Genomic DNA, 5,743 nt, shown 5'->3' with positions numbered 1-5,743 from the left:
CATGGGCCGTCTCGGCGGGGCTTGGGGTGGCTGTGTGATCCTGCACCTGGTTTTGCTTCCTGGCCTGGGGTAGCTCCCGTGCCTGGCGCACAGCGAAGCCCCCCTCCCTTCCTCAGGTTGCTGGGGCTCTGCCTGAGGCGTCTCGGGCTTCCTCCTAAATTCAACGCCTTCGTTTTGTTGGGCAGCCCTTCCTCGGTTCAAACTGCTAAGGAATATGGCATAATGAAACCGAGTCTCAACTGGCAAGAAACCGTTTTGCCTTTCAGAGACCTTAGTTGTAAAGTAACTGAAATAAAAAAAGGCTTCCACGGAGAAAAGTGATTAGTGTGTTCTGGCACCGCCTCAAGATGTTGGGTAGTATCTGCATACACACATGTGCACTGGGGTGTGCCAGTGTTTAAAGTATTCACAGATACAGAGGTGTGTCTTAATAGATCTGTTTTATTAAAAATGCTGAGCACACGTTCCTGCCATCTTCGTATGTGTGTGAAATAGGGATGTTAAGCTTCCTAACAAGATAGTTAAAAGGAAATAATAAATCCAAATTAACCTTCTGATAGATTAGCCTCAGGTCACATGGTGGTAGTATCTCTGTACTTCCGAAGTTCTATAACAAAAGTAAATTTTGTTTCTGAAGCTGTATATAAATATCTTTACATTTCTCTGTAGTAAAGTAAAGGTGTGCACATTTATAATAGGATTCCATTATTAATCAAAATTTATAGCAGCAGCACATCTACTAGAAGCAGGTGGTTTAGTTTGAGCTTTGTAGTTTCTACAAAGCATCCCTCTATCTTATTCTTATTTTTCATCTATCTTTTATAGATAAGGTTGGGTATTTTTTTCCAAAGCCATCGACAAGAATCTGGAAGAAGTAAGAATTGCTGTAACAAGACTACTGTTACATTAAAAGACTTTTGTAAACCATCACGTAAAATGGAGTAGAGCTCTGGTTCTGTTAGGTCTGGGGCGGTCTGCTTAAATAACTGCTAAGGTACATGTGATATGGGGGCTAACTGGAATATCAGGATACAGCTCTTCAGCTGCATGCTAAGGTTGTGTGCACTGTAAAAACTGGTTTCAAATTTGGTTACCAATATTTCTGTAAAATCACATGGCTTTAGTGAAAAGCGGTAGTGCTCTATGCAAAGATTTAGGTAACACCTGTTTGGCCTGATAACTGACAGGAAAAACAAATCTGGTTAGGGTAAGGTCCATTGTTAAGGTTCAACTTCAGGAGTACTAAAAAGTTACTGTGTTAATAATGTCACGTGTGCTACATTGCTTCGAAGTACAGTTTTAAGATCAAAATGTTATACAAGTTGAACATAAGGATAGAACTTAGAATAAAGGCATTGTAATACTTGTGAGTTGGTGTGGAATTGCTGCAATTCCACATTTAAATTAGATAAAAGAATTACAAGTTTCTGAATGCTATAACATCGTAGTTATTCCTGGGGAACTACAGTGTTTCTATAATTATCATAAATGATACTGTGTAAATTTAGCCTCACACACGTTTTTTTAATAGATACAGTAAAACCTGTCTGTATCCCTTTGAAGTTGTACAGCTTTTAATAAGTGAACCATTCAGCTGCTGTACCATAGGACCACTGATAATAAAATTTCAGTGTTTTGGTAATTGAAAGAAGTCTCATCTTCACCTTTCACTTCAGAACATTGATTTTCCAAAGCCCTTTCCTTTCATACATATTACAAATAATTGTTTTGCACACTTATATACCACATAACTGTTTCTGTAGAAAGTGGTTGTTCCATCTTCTTTACTAGCTCCATTTAATTGTAGAGATTTGTACTATTTCTCTAGATAGTTACATTTTATATTTTTTAAGAACTAGGGTAATAAATCATTGTTGAATGATTTCTAACTATAGAAGCGTGGATAGTGAGGGAGAAGTTGCTTTGATCTTTCTCCAAGAGCCATAGTCTTTGCTGAGTGCATACCAAACATTGGTATTAACAAAAAAAATCATGTTAGTTTTGTATTGGAACCATATTTAAATATTTATCTGTTTGGGTTTTTTTTAGGTGGGAGGGAATGGTATTCTTACTTTTTCATAACACTATATTATCAAGTGGTGGGTTTTCCAGTAAAGTTCAGTTTCTGTTCTTTGGCAAATTGAAAGCCTTTCTCTAAAGCCTGTTCTAAACAAATATAAGGAGTACTTTGAAATATATCAAAATTAGGTAGAGAATTTGCAGCTTTGCTATTAATAAGGTCATCCTAAAAAAATAGCTGTCACTTATTTGTAAAGTATTGACAAAAGATATTTTGATATTATATCCTGGTATTTTATTCTGCATTATATGTGCTTGTTTTACCAGATTTTGCTGTTACACCTGAAGATCTACCTCTACATAATACTTCTGTGATCATACACTAGAAAACAGACCTAAAAGCAGAACAGTAGATACCTCATAACAAAAGATGTTGCAGAATAGTTGCTTCACATATGCTCATGTCCTGGTTTTGCTGGGACAGAACTATAAAATTATTTTTCTATTCAAAGAAACTGTAGTTTTGAGAGGCTGCAGAGTCCAGTTTTGTGAGAACAAAAGAGATAAGATGTGTTGCTTTTGTTTATCCCCAGCTCTGGTATGTGGGTTTCTGTAGTGGCCAAGGTCAAGGGTAGTTTTGAACTATGCAGGTGCAGAGGGCTTGCAGCAAAGTGGCCCAGGACTGCTGACCCAGGCTGGCCAAATGAAGTATTTCATACCATACATGTCACTGTCACTATAAATCTGTAACTTTGTGGGGATGTTTTTTTCTTCTAACATGGCTGCCTTTCCAAGAGGGTCTTGTGCCTGAGGCCTTCTCTTCTTCTTGCTGTGACTGTCAAGTTCTCACTGGAGCTGTTGTGCTCAGTGTTGGGTGTTCAGCATTCACAGGTTGCAAGTACTATCTGTAGCTGAGTGTAACTATATATCTTACTAGTACTGGGGTTAATATTAGATCATTATTCTATTAAATCTGGTTTCATTTTAACCCATGGTTCTCTTCCCAGTTCCCTTTCTTGGATGGGTTCAGGTGATAGAACAACTGTCTAAACCACAGTAGCTCATCTGTGGTAGCTTTATGCTGAAAAGACTTAACTAGTGAGCACTATCCTCCAGAAATATTAATAGGTGGGTTGGAAGGTCAATGTTTTTTCTGAGAGTGCACAAGCTAATTTAGTAGGCTTTATCTCCAGTCTCTCGTCTTAAAAATATATATGAAGTAGTATAGTGTTTGCATAGCTAATAAAAAAAGTAAAAATAAATCTTGGTAGTGGAACTGAGAAGGAAAAAAAGAAGTGAAAAGTTTTACCTCAGCTTCATTCCTATGAAGTATAGTTCCAAGTAAATAAATACAGTGGCTCGCTTGTGATTTTTTTTGAGATACTTTAGATGCAAAAGTAACACTGCCAATTTATGAAAAATGACAGTGCTCGTAGATTACTCAGAGTGATTGAGTTTCAATAGAGAATAGTGCTGGTAGTCCCTTTTAATATCTAATTTTTTTTTTCAGTTTCTTTAATGTGTTCAAAGCTACCTGGTGTATCATTACTCCAACACCAAGACTGTGTTCATGGCTTTCTCATATTTTTGAGGGCCTTCACAGTACAAAGGAGAGGAAATAAGCTTTAAAAATGTGACGAAATGCATAAATTTTGTAAGATGCATTAAGAATAAGCAATTTTATTTTAATTGGTCTATCTTAAAGTTCACCTTGAAGTACTTTCTTAAAGACAACCTCTTCAGGGCATTTTCAAGACACTTCCTTAGATAAGTATGGGAGAGCCTAACAGCTTGCTACTGTTGCAAGCCATTTTTTATTTGGTTCATGTAAGTTTAATACTGTTTTCTAGAGCTTTCAGTCTTTTCATTTAGTTGGTTGTGTATATTACTGGTAATATATAGAGTAGGAGCCTAGTTTTATATTTTAAATACTATCAGAAGGTTGTGACTATAAAGCTTCTGGTGAATAAGTGCACCTCGTGTGTGCGCCTTGACTTTTGAAGTGTAGGGCTGTGACTTCCCAAGAACAAATTATTGCACTGGTTTGGGATCTCTACTCGTGTAACATGTCAAGTTTAATCCTGCATCACTGAGAGGCTGAAGTTCTCTCAAGATACGAAAATAATCCAAACCCTCTTTTATGGGCTCTATGTACCTTTTAGGAATGTTCTCTTGAGATAATCAGAAGCTTTATTTAAAGAGACAGTTCAGCTTCTGCTTTGGAAGCTGTTACTTCAGGGCTGCTCTTGCATGAAAAACAAGAGTTTAAACTGAACAAGCAGTGTGTTTTCACTACTGTTCAAAGGCATATGTGTGTACCATCAGAAGAGGTAGATGCTCTAAGCAATGCAACTGCAGGAATTCTGACTGAAAATTGGGTAAAAATAGTGTAACTCTTTTCTCATTTCTGGAGATAACTTGAAGACCAGAGCAGTGGGCTGCCTTCCCTGTTGCTGTTTGTGAGAGGGAGTGCCCACGCAGTCACGGGGAGGGCGGAAGCAGAAATAGCATGCTGCCCAAATGAGATAGAGCTGTAAAATTTCTCAGACACTTAACAGACTGAGAGCTGAAGCTCAGGATTACACTCTGATAGAGTTATAACCTGCTCCAGCTGCTGGAACTGGAATTCTCACCAAGACATTCCCTGTATCATTTGTTACAGCTGTGTTACTTTCCTGTTCTTACTCAGTTTTTCTTGGCCGCATGTATTTGGGTTACCTTGTTGGATGTAGGCACATATATAATAATTTACAAATAAAACTTATACAGCCTAATGCTGTGTTTTATGAAATATACTTTCTATATGGTATTAATTATATTCATTTTAGAATTCTGCAGTATATAGTACTGTGACCAGTGTGGTGGTGGAGCTTTTGTTTCATGCTGGGTGTCTGTTCCACTCCTCTGTAGGAAACAAGGAAATTTCTGTCTTCAGCCCCACCTTCATAACTCTTTACTCCAGTCTCCCACCTATGAGAAGTAAAATCACAATCTGTTCTTTGTCGTCACATTTTTTTGTTCTGAATTCTGGTTTTCTTGCTCATTGTATATTGGAAAGTTATTTACTTGATTATTTAACAGTTTATGTATGTGCTTTAGCAGAGGCTCAAGCTGTGAAACCAACCAAGCTGACCAATTAATTAAACAGCACCCTGAACCAATAATTATCAGGTCAACAAGAAAAGTTAAGGTATCTCCATTAGAACTTAGATTGAATTTCACAGTGAGTGTGAACCTGTATGAAACCAGGGGTTTAGACCCCAGTCTAAATTCTAGTGTAGTGATGTTTTCTAGGTTTCTGAGCTATTTCTGTACTAAGAAATAGTGTCTGGGAGGAAGCTACTGGGTATTGAAATATACTGTATACTCAAAACTCCTCTAAGAGTTGCCTTCTGGTGGGTGTCAGCTAGCAATTTTCCAAAGAGCTGTAGGCAGAGTTTGACATTAGAGTATTCTAGGGACTGTGTCACTAAGGGATTTTTGTACATTTCCACAGTTTTAATGGGTTGGATGATATGCTAGGGTAGTTATGAGCTGTGCTGAACCAGCTGGCTATTACTGTCAGAGACTGCACCCTAGCCAGTTAAATTGACTGATGCACACAAGAGATGCAGAGTCTGAATAGATTGCTTGGTTGTTAGCAGTGATCAGTTCACTGTCCCTTTGAAGCCTCAACTCATTGAAATCAACAAATTGGAAGTTTCCCCATCTGAAGTCCTGCTGA

This window comes from Chaetura pelagica, unplaced genomic scaffold (assembly GCF_000747805.2).
Source record: "Chaetura pelagica isolate M959 unplaced genomic scaffold, ChaPel_1.0 scaffold436, whole genome shotgun sequence".
Taxonomy (NCBI): domain Eukaryota; kingdom Metazoa; phylum Chordata; class Aves; order Apodiformes; family Apodidae; genus Chaetura; species Chaetura pelagica.
This window is presented reverse-complemented; position numbering follows the sequence as displayed.